This window comes from Lactuca sativa, chromosome 2 (genome assembly GCF_002870075.4).
Source record: "Lactuca sativa cultivar Salinas chromosome 2, Lsat_Salinas_v11, whole genome shotgun sequence".
Classification (NCBI taxonomy): Eukaryota; Viridiplantae; Streptophyta; class Magnoliopsida; order Asterales; family Asteraceae; genus Lactuca; species Lactuca sativa.
The window spans coordinates 71,926,712-71,938,830 of NC_056624.2; the positions used below are offsets into that span (position 1 = coordinate 71,926,712).

Consider the following 12,119-nt stretch of genomic DNA (forward strand, 5'->3'; position numbering starts at 1 on the left):
GAAGGCCCTGTCAAGGAAGGCCCTATCATAAAGAGAGACGACGCGCATTTACGACGCACATTTACGACGCGCGGTTATGACACGCAATGCGTATCAAGGAAGGCCCTGTCATAAAGGAAGACGACACGCATTTGCGTGTCGTAACCTTACGACGCGCGTGTTTATGACACGCAATGCGTATCAAGGAAGCCCCTGTCAAGAAAGGCCATGTCATAAATGAAGATGACACACATTTTTGTGTATCAAGGAAGCCCTTGTCATAAAGGAAGACGACACGCATTTTGCGTGTCATAATTTTAAATATTTTTAAAATTATATATTTTTTGATAGATTTACTAATTTTCAAATTAAATAACACATTAAAAGTCTAATAATACAAAATAAAATACCATAAACACTAAGAATAATTCATTGCACTAATATGTCAAATACAAATAATCATTCCAATATTAAGTAAATGTAACACATTGCTAATATTTCATAATATTTATTATACAAGAAATATGAAAAAATTGAAATCCCTAAGATTAAAAGTACTAATAGAAGCTTCATGTGAGATACATACAGTTGGACCAGTAAGCAAGGATGTTCCCGAATCCATAATAACAGCACAAGAACACGTACGTGATATCTTCTGCTAGAAGTTGTCAATCCAAAACTATTGTTGAAGGTTGGCATGATAGCTATTAAGATTTGAGCATAACAAGAAACCAATCAATGTTAGGAACTCAAAATTTACTGCGACCATTATCATGTATACTCTGGACAAAAAAATAAATATAAAATGGAAATGAGTCAAAAGTTTAACTGTGTGGGCTATTTTTGTGTTTTTTTTTTCTCATTTAATTTCACCTTGATGGCATTCTTAATTTCCGCAAGAACTAATGGTATTCTTTTTATAACTTGGGCATATGAATACTTATTGGCAAACGCATCAACAATGTCATTTTGGCCAATGTCAATCATATAAAGTGCTCGTTGAAACCCATCATCATTTATCATCTTCTGTAAACTTGAATATATCACCTCAAAAAACTAAATTTACAAATCCCAAAATTGAAATTTTTAGGTAAGATAAATTGCATGATATAAAAATCAATTGATAAATGGATTTTTATGGTAGGAAGGGCATAACTGTCATAAATTATGCTTTGTAGAATTACTTGTGCACATGACAAGTTAGCACATGAAATTTGTGAATTTTCGGGCTAGTTTGCACTCTTGTACTAAGCTGAACTTTTGTGCTTGGAATTAAGTTAAGCCCTTGGTAAGGATGAAAATAAACTTCCATACCTGATTATAGGCTTTTACCTCATGGCATTTGGAGCCTTTATGAATTTATTATGAATTTTCGAAGTTGATTGATGCAAACAGTGGGCTGCATGGACCAGTTTGCAAAGATTGGTACTTATACCCTTAAAGGAATTGGAATTAGGAAAAGTGGTCCAAAGTTCAGTGAAACTAGATACACTAACCTTTCCAGAAAACTATACTTCATGATTTTTGGACAATCTGATGGCCTTGTATGATTTTTATAAGATAAGGACAGATTGCAGCAACGTGCTGAAACATTTCATGACAGCATCAAACAAAATGGGATAAACAACTCACATAAACTCAGAATCAGGATAGGAAAACAAAGAAAAAATGTAGTAGACATTCATACCTTTCCACAATGAAAACCCCATTAAAATTCTCAACCTAACACCATTGCCCTTTCTATGGCATGAATTACCATTATGCCCTTCTCTTCTTCCTCATTTTCTGCTGCATTTTCAGAAAGAAAAAAAAAATGTGTGGTAAAGATGGTGAAAATCATGGTACTTAAGTGCTTTAGAAAATGATGCAAGAAAAATCACTCTAATAGAATACCAATTGAGAGTCATTCCATTCCATCAAAATCCTTTTAAAAATAATGTTTGTTGGGATTTCTGCAATATTTCTGTAACTGCTTCATTCAAATATTCCCTAAAAATCATGTAGCTTTAATATAATCCACCTTCTATTGCTACAACTGTCCTTCTCATTTTCCCATTTTTTCCACTTTTAACCCTTCTACTTGTAATCACTACAGTCCCATCGCTACCAATCTTTTTCAAAATTCCCCCAATGCCCGCTGCTGCTAACCTTGCAGCTCTTCTTGTCACCACATCACATATTTTCACCACCAGTTTTCTCACTTTCAGTGGAACATCGTTTATCTGATAATGAATTAATTTTGTCAAAAAAGAAAATAAACCCAGATTCAAAAAAGTATTTTTTTTATATAGAAACTAGGAAAATCTTACATTTAGGGTTTCTTCAAGAATCTTGGCAACTTCACTTGGGTTTGGGGTGTCATCTTCATGCATAGCAGCCATTAATGGTGTACTGAGTATTTTTAAGAAACAAAATATGAATTTATCTTTTTTGTAATCCCATTTGCTGAGAACTTTTTATCAATCTAAACAATGCACTTTACATTTCTACCCCTACATTGGTAAAAAGAGTAAAGAATTTCGTTTTATGACATACCTTAACATGAATCTTGCTGAAAGCTTAGAGGAAACTCGTCCAAAAATATCTGATTCTAATGACACTTTGTGAATTACTCTTCTAACAATGTCACCTAAATACATTCCCGATATCATTTTCTCAAAACCCTGTATTATTAATCACAAAAATCATATCAACTAAAAAAATATGGAAATTACAGAGTGAAAATTATCTTGGATAAAAGTAATTAAATTAACCTGATCATTTGGGTTCTGACTTTCTGCATCAAGATCAATATCATAATCAGTTCACTACTAGAAAAACAACCTTTTACGAACAAAACAAAATATACTGTAATAACAACTTACTGGCCGTTGGTATTCTGTTTTGGAATCTCTACGCCCTCCTCTTATGGCAAAATGAGCACAACCAGGATACTTCCCCTGTCTACAATTCCTCCCTCATCAACAGTTTCATTTGCCAATATTTCATATAATTCAGAAATCAGTTGTTGCACCTACAAGTCATCAACAATGATTATTAGTATGAGAATGTCTGACAAGGATATTCTCGTCTTTTGCACTTTTTTACCTCAGGGAATCAATAAGTCCTTCAGGTATGAGAATAACACCATAGTTATAACCAAGATCTGCACGTTTACAGATTACATCTGCTATGTAATTTGTAACCTTTTTTAGTGTCAATTTCTTTGATGCAACCTGTAAGAAATATGACAAAAAAATAATTAGTGAGTCTCTAAAAAAAATAAAAAATAAATTGAATTGTGTACCTCTTCTCCAATAAGAGTGATGTTTGGATGAGTTTGTAAAGCACATTCTAATGTAATGTGGGAAGCAGCACGTCACATAAGCCTTACAACTGCATACATACAATACAACCTTATAATTAGCAACCATGTGAATATTCCTATTTCCTTGGTCAAACGTTGACCAAATTTATTTTTTTATTTTTACAAATTATATGAAAATATAATATTCCAGATAATGAACTTACAGTGATAATATTTCCCTGTGGAACGTGCATCTATCATAACATTTCCCGAAATCCCCCTGAAATACATTTAATAACAAAAGCATGATTGCTGGATATCTTTGGTCTGCGGAAAGACCGGAGCAAGTATACACCAAGTTAACACTTAACACAATTCACCATTCATTCTCCACAAACATTCAATTATTCAAACAATCTTAACATTCCCTTTTCAGAAACTGAAGATATCCCAGTTAAAGAAATAGAATCCACCATAAACTCCCCCTTTACAGAACCTTTTATCACTTGAGGTAAAATGGTCAAGAAAAAATGAAAAGAAACATAAATTGTTGGTGTTGGTGTTGGTGATTTGACATGATGAACCTCCCAAGATAGGTGACAATTCTTTAGTAGCAACTTCTCCTCGTGTTTGAATTTGTAATGCAAATGTTAAGAGGTTCTGAATCAAATGTATAAGGTTATCCATAGATTTGAGCTTGCCTTTGCAGTAGTATAAGCTGAGGGTCGAGCATTCACAGCAAGGGGACCTCTGCGAGGTGGCCCTGTTGGTCTTCCACCACCAAATGATCTTCCTTGACCTCGACCACCACCACCACCACGAGCCCTACCTCTCCCACTATCTCTAATCTTCTTCAAATAGATTTTGGTGCGAGACTGGATCAGCTGCTGATGCAATCGTATACGAATCGAAAAAATCAACCAATTGAAAGAACTGTTATAGGATCGCTGGTGATCTAGGGTTCGAGCATGAGAAAGAACTGTTATAGAGATGTAGCAAGGTACGAGGTGAGATCTAGGGTTCGAGCATGAGAAATAACAGTTATAGGATCACTGGTGATTGGATTTCATTGGAGGGTGGAGATGCAGAAGAGAGAACACGCAGTAGAGAAAGGCGGGGCAAGTTCTTCACAAAAAGCGCTAGCTCCGATTGGATTCCGGCATCGACGAGGCCTTTGACGCCGATTTTTGTTTGGTCGAAAGCTTTGAGCTCTGATTGTCGATCGTAGCTTGAGCCCGCTCAAGCAATGGTGGCAGCCATTTTTGTGAAGATGATCGTGTTATATATGCGAAGGTATTCTCTAGAAAGGTGAGTGAGCATCCTTGCAATTGTGTCCCTATGAACGTAAAGTGTTTGATTTCTTGTGAGAAATGAAGCGATAGAGATCGATCTATGGAGGATGTGGGTCGTTCTTTGAGGGATGAAAAAACCCTAGTTTCTTAGACTTTTTGAGTACGGGGTTTTCTAAATTTTAGATTCCCGCGAGGTATTAAGGATGGAACACGATGTTTGATGAGATCGATAAGGAGGTCAGGAGTGGCGGGGAAGCGGATCAGAGAGGAGAGAGAAGGAGGGAGCGAGAGGGGAGAAGATGAAAGATAGAAAGAAGGTAGAAGACGACTTTTCAAAATTTTGGGGATTTCGTTTCCCACCTCTACTAAACGCGCCTTTTCATTAAAATTATAAAGCGACAAATATAGAGGACGCACCTTTAAAATAAAGCGCCCTCCGTGTTTTTAATTTCTTTTCGTGAGACACTAATTTAAGGGCACTCAGTAACGCGCGACCTAAATTCTTAAAATTTTTGAAGAGATGACTCTTTTTTAATGTCGCTCTCTAATGCGTAACATAAATCAAAGAGCGTCGTGTTTTGCACGTTGTAAAAGGTTGTTTTTCTAGTAGTGATAACACGTATTTCATATAAAATACTTCATAATTATGCGTTAGAAAAAAGTAACTACACACTCACACATATAAACAACAATATACTTAATACACTCAAACAATACTTGTATTATTATCGTGTTTATGAAAGGTAGTATACACTCACACATATAAACAACAATATACTTAATACACTCAAACAATACTTGTATTATTATCGTGTTTATGAAAGGTAGTATACACTCACTTGATCAGAAGATGATCGGACAGCACTACGGATTGTAGAAGTAGTATTCTTCAGCAGATCTGGAAGATCTCTACAAAAATCGAACTTCTCGCGGGCAGAGCTTCGGCTCGGAAACCGCACATCTCGGGATCTTCGGGATCTCGGGACTTGCTTCGGGACTCGGGAATATTACCGGGGCTTCGGGGTACTTCTGGCACGCAAATAAGGGTAAAACGGGAGAGACAAGAGAGAAAAAAAGCAATTGAGCCGGCTGCCCTCGCATCCTATTTATAGGAGGCTGAAGCCTCAATTACGCGGGGCGTACGCATCCGAAGTCATCATGGCGTTCGTCATCCGAAGTGTCGACATTTTCTCAGCGTACGCGGGGCGTACACGAGTACGAGGGGCATACTCTGGATGAGTTCGGTGACTCGTCTTCGGATAAGGCCGGATTTAATAATTAAATTTAATTATTAATTATTTAATAAACTTCGAAAATTCATATCTTCTTCATAGGAACTCCGTTTTCGACGTTCTTTATATCCACGCGAAGGTGAGACTACGCTCTACAACTTTCGTTTAGACTCCGTCGGCTAATTTTGACTTATTTTTATTATTTATTTTTAATAGGCCGGGACAGAAAATTTCGTTATAAATTCATAACTTCTTTGTTTGATGTCCATTCTCGCCTAACTTTTTATCTCTTCGATACTAACAACGAGATCTTCGATTCTCGTTTAGATCACTAAGGCTAAATATCGCTCTAACGTAAATTTCACTTTTTACGTCATTCAGCGTTGCCGGTTCTGTCACGAAACTTCGACAGGTCATAACTTCTTCGTTATAACTCGGATTTTGGCATTCTTTATATCTTCGGAAACCTCGTTTCAACTACTACAACATTATCCAAAGATATCAAGTTTATTTTACACTTAAATTTTGACGCTTATTTTTATTCTTAATTAATCAAACCACATAATTAAGCAATTAAGCACAAAACACATAATACTCAAATATTACACTTCTATTATTTCAAAACGGGTTACAAAGGTTAACCTAGACTATTATAGCAACATTAATGACAGACCCAGAAACACAGGCGTTACATCTATCCTCGTAGAGAAAACTGAACTAGCATACAATGCTAAACTCGTACTATCAGGAATAACCTAAACAGGCTACCCTACTGCTGTCTACTCAACTCTAGCATGCAACTCTTTCATATACTGAAGCACATAAAGCAGGCACATAAGGAATCACTCCTAAATCCTTAGTCCTATTCTAGCATGTTGTTCTACAGAAACTGATAAACATATATATACTTGTATGGGTACATTGGGGAATACTTACTTGAGCTCGGCCGGTCGCGCACATCACACACTTTGTTCTTTCTTAAAACCCTTTACTTAGCCTTTTAGAAAACATTTTCTCTTTCCAAAATCTTTTAATCCCTCTATTTGAGTTCAAACACCCCCGAAGGTGTGTCCGAATCCCTCAAACTTGGGCTCTGATACCAACTTGTAACACCCCAAAATACGAGCCAAAATTTTCATTTTTGAAAACATATTTTTAACAAAACATTCGAATTGAAACATTTACTGATCATAGTATTTTAATAAGATATCGCATTTCTGGAAAACATTTCAATAAATATAATACTGTCAGAGTACAAATCCACAGGAAATTCTAATGATGCGGAATACGAAGCATGTGTGTGATGGGCCGCTACCGCGCCAGCTCCTTCCCCTTCGAAGAAGAGGTACCTGAAACCAAAACTGAAAATTGTAAGCACGAAGCTTAGTGAGTTCCCCAACCTACCACATACCATACAATCACATAAGATGCATATATCGTCAGGCATATCTGGGTGCCCGACCTACCCCTTCGGTCCTCTCGACCGGATACTGTCTGGCATAACTGGGAGCTTGCCTCCCCTTTGGTCCTCTCGAACGGATACTGACTAGCATATCTGGGTACTGGTCTCCCCCTTCGGTCCTCTCGACTGGATACTGGGGACTATTTCACCCCTACTACTACCACATAACACATATATCTCGTAATCTATCTAGCATGGCTAGGCATGACCGCCCCTTCAGCCCTATCGACCGGTAATCTGGGACTATCTCCCCCTACTGTCACTAGCACATAGCAGCATATCATACTAGCACATAAACATATCATAGGTAGTAGCAACCTTAGATGAATATCACAGAGACAATCATCCATCATACAACTCCTACTGGTGGGCCGGCATTGTGGTCGTAGACCCACCGCTACTGGAAGGTAACTCACCTCGTAGTAACTGCTGATCTGTGTGGGAATAGTCTGTCTGTCTGCTGCTGCTGCTGCTCCGGAAATCCTCCGGCTGTAATTCCCACCAAACACTTAGTCAAATACGGCTAACCGACCTCAGAGTAAATTGCCCACTTACCCCTAACAAGTCATGAGTTAAGTCATAGTCAACTCCCAGTTGACCAGACTCGCCGAGTTGTCTTGCCGACTCACTGAGTCCCTTTCTCTATACCCAAGTCTTAATAGTCCAGCATCCTACTCGCTGAGTTGTATGAACAACTCGCCGAGTTCTCCTTCATCCGAAGAACACTCTAAGCTGTGACTCGTCGAGTTGTATGAACAACTCGTCGAGTTGTTCTTGAGACAAGAAGATTACCATGAACTCGCCGAGTCATGGCATTGACTCGCCAAGTTACTTCATGAGTGAGTCTGTCTTCCAACTCATTGAGTCATACCCTATGACTCACAACTCCAACTTGCAGACACAAAAGGGAACAACCCTGGGACTCGTGACCCGACTCGCCGAGTCAGATGAACGACTCGCCGAGTCGGCCACATGCAAAAACCATACACGCGATTTTTTTTGGATCCAGCTAATTCCAATCATAGATTTGGGTTCCTAGGGCCTGGTTTACACGTAAAGTTTCCAACTTTACGTGTACAAATGCATATAATGGGGATTAGGGGCGAAATAATGGCTAAGAAGGTAGATCTAGGACATTCCTACAATTTACTCCCATAAAGGTTATAGATCTGAGCTTCTAGAGGTCAAACAAGACTAGTTCTAGTGGATACTCAACCTATTACGAATTCTACTTCATGCACAAGTTTGGAAAAGGTTCAAGAAGAGCTCAAAAGGTGCTCTAATGGGGTTTTAAGCATGCAAACAGAATAGAGTAGAGATATACCTCAGAGAACTCTGAAATAGCACCAAGATATCTAGTCTCCTTCTCCTCTTCTTGCTCCACTCTCATTCTTCTCCTAAAAACTTCAAGGAATCACTCTAATCCCTTCAATCTCACAAAAAACGAGTTAGGGGTTGATGTAGGGCGCTCTGAGGGTGAAAGGGGGCGAGCTTGGGTCGCACAAGCTAGCTTAAATAGGGGGCAAACCCATGGAATTAGGGTTTCATCAAACAGCGATGACTCGCAGAGTCGACAACTTAAGCGTGCCCCCGGACCGCGTCCCTACTCGGCGAGTCGTACCTACAACTCGCCGAGTCCAATGGTAAAATGACAATTACTTAGATAAATTTTTACATACCAGGAACCAAGTGCTACAATGAGGCTGTGACCAATTCATGAAAATGATTGACACAATGATCAATTTCGTAATTTTTTTTCCATTGAAGTGATTTAATCATTATTGAATATAATTATGTATAAGTGTTAAAAATTAGTTTTGACATATTCATTTATGAATATAAATATTGTCTAGGCTCAATCTTTGAAAGATTTATTTATCAATATAATAGTGTTTGATAATGAATTATTAATGTACTGATTTTTTTTTATTTGTCAGTATATTAATGTATGATTAGTAGTTAATTTTTTATTCATTTAAAAATAAATAAAAAATTATCTTTAAATTGTGTTGTATTCATTTATGATTATAACCATATATTTTTATAATTAAAAATGTGTTTAATTTATATATATTTGAAAATATTCTAATGAATTATAAATAAAAAAAATCGATTTTTTTATTTGACGAAAAAATGAATACAAATTATTTTATCATCCACTAATAAAAAAATTGTTTAATTTTCTTTAGGTAGATGTAATCAATATCGCTAAATTAAAGGAAATTAATATTTGAATTTAATTTGTCTTAATTTAAATAAAATATACAATTAGTAATATACCCTTGCAAAATTATTGATCCAGAAGTGTTCTCGTGTACTCAACCTTTTTGGTGTTCTCATTTGATCCTTAACCTATATATATATATATATATATATATATATATATATATATATATATATATATATATATATATATACATATATATAGACACACACACACACACATTGAAATTAATGGTCGCCGATTAATCCCCGCCTAGCGATAAATCTCTTAACCACAGTCCACTGATTAGCAAATGTCTAACGTTTTTTACTACCTTGATATATATATATATATATATATATATATATATATATATATATATATATATATATATATATATAAACTCATATAATACAATGTCTCACAACTAGTGTATAATATCTAGGGAAAATGTACACAGATCACTAATCAACTATAACTTTTGTACATTTATGACCATTAACTTCACATTTGTTCAAAAAAATACCATTATATTACCGGTAATAATGGGTCATCAACCATGTAGCATGCCACGTGGCATGCCATGTGGCTGTTGATGTGGATTTTACTGTTTTTATATGTACACATTATACCATTAAACTATCTTTTGTACACATTATACCATTAAACTTGTTTTTATAGACATTTTACCATTAAACTTTTTTGTACACATTTTACCATTAATGTTATATAATTTATTGAAAAAAATATCATTTCAAAAAATACAAATTATTACTAAAAGTAGGTTTCCCATTACTCCACAATGGATTTTACTGATTTTCTAAATTTTAGTAAACTTATCATTATAAGTCATTTTTCTATCGGTAAACAATGACATAATTTCAGTGCATTTTTTTAATCATCAACCATAATTAAGAAGATGGGGGATTATAATAAAGTAACATGTACAAAATGTTTCATGAGTTTATAAGTGTGCCTCAAACGTAGTTTCCTAAGAAAATGACTTACAAGAATATGTTTATTAGACATTAGCTAAAATAATGATCAATTTAGTATTTCTTCACGACTCCAAATAGAAGTCTCAAATTCAAACCTTGTGGGTTTCAATAGTTGTATGACCAACATAAGTTCACAATGTTGTTGTAAAAGAAAGTGCTTAGTATCATTATCAAAAACCAAACCTTTCCCCCAAACCTTACAAAATCAGGGGGTCACAATAGGTGATGGAAAACCCATTTTATGTAAAAATGTGTATTTTTTGAAATGATATTTTTTGAATAAATTTTATAAGATTAATGGTAAAATGTGTATAAAAAGTTTAATGGTAAAATGTACACAAAAAAGTTTAATGGTATAATGTGTACAAAAAATAGTTTAATGATATAATATGTACATAATATACAATAAAATCCACGTCAGCAGCCACATAGCATCCCACGTGGCATATTACGAGGCTGGTGACCTACTATTACCGGTAACATAATGGACCCGCCTCAACCCATCTCCAGTCCAAACAACCATGTGCACATAAACACACAATCATATAACAGTTCATATTCAATCAAACCGATCTAGCATATCACATAGCATAACATACTCTAAGCAGGATACCGACCTAACCGGTCACTACCATAGCCTCACCCTACATACCAGGATACCGACTTTAACCAAGTCTCTAACGAATACCATCCTAACTACCAGGATGCAAACATATCAAAGCAATAACATAACGACAGATACCCGTATCTCAATCCGATAAAGGGCCGACCTTGGTGCCTTAGACCCTGTTGATATAGTGAGGATAACTCACCTTGCAACTACTGACCGAAAGGATAATATCACGCTGCTGCAGCCTCAGACCCGAACTCCAACATTGTCAATACCCAAAAGACTGAATCCAATAAATACCAATAATTACCAAATTACCCCTGAAAATCAATTGGTCAACCCTTGGTCAAAGTCAAAGTCAAAGTCTACCCCTGACTGACTCTACTCGCCGAGTCAACTCGATGACTCGCCGAGTCCTCATACACAGAACCTCCTTCAATTCGCGTCCCAACTCGCCGAGTCACCCTAAGACTTGTTGAGTCCAACAATTCTGAGCCAACTCGCACATAACTCACTGAGTCATCCCTTGACTCACCGAGTCACAGCACAACCAGAAGAAAGGTTAGGACCCCACGCCCAGAATCGCCGAGTCCAAGAACAGACTCGTCGAGTCCAAGGCTATCTGCAACCAACTCGCCGAGTTGTTCTTCCAACTCGCCGAGTTCCAGTCTATCTTCAAGATACTCGCCGAGTACACCCTTGTGACTCGCCGAGTACTCCTAGATATGAATCCATACAGAGGCTTTCCAAGCCATGCAGCAGCTCTAAACAGTAGATCTACTATTTAACAAGCCATCCATCACGTAAAGTGGCAAACTTTACATGAATCCAAAGAGATCTAGGCATTTACACTCTAGGGCTAGGGTTTGGGACAAGGTAGCTTCACCAATCACTCATCAACAGGGACTTTACCACATTTAAGACCATTCCAAATCTAGACCTGAAGTAGCATCCTCAGATCCAAGATTCTATCTCTATTTAGATGTCATATCAACCACCACACATGAACCCATGAAGAAAATAGCTTAAGGAAATGGTTCCTTACACCAAGAATGAG

General features: G+C 36.7%; 1 long non-coding RNA gene across 1 annotated transcript; it reads right to left on the reverse strand.

The window, feature by feature from the left end:
- Positions 1–3,071: 3,071 nt before the first annotated feature.
- LOC128132031 (uncharacterized) lies at positions 3,072–3,535 on the reverse strand. Its single transcript, XR_008229956.1, has 3 exons — positions 3,490–3,535; positions 3,266–3,354; positions 3,072–3,194 (listed from the first exon to the last, which is right to left on the reverse strand). It is a non-coding gene; the product is annotated as an uncharacterized LOC128132031 (long non-coding RNA).
- Between the last annotated feature and the right edge of the window lie 8,584 nt (positions 3,536–12,119).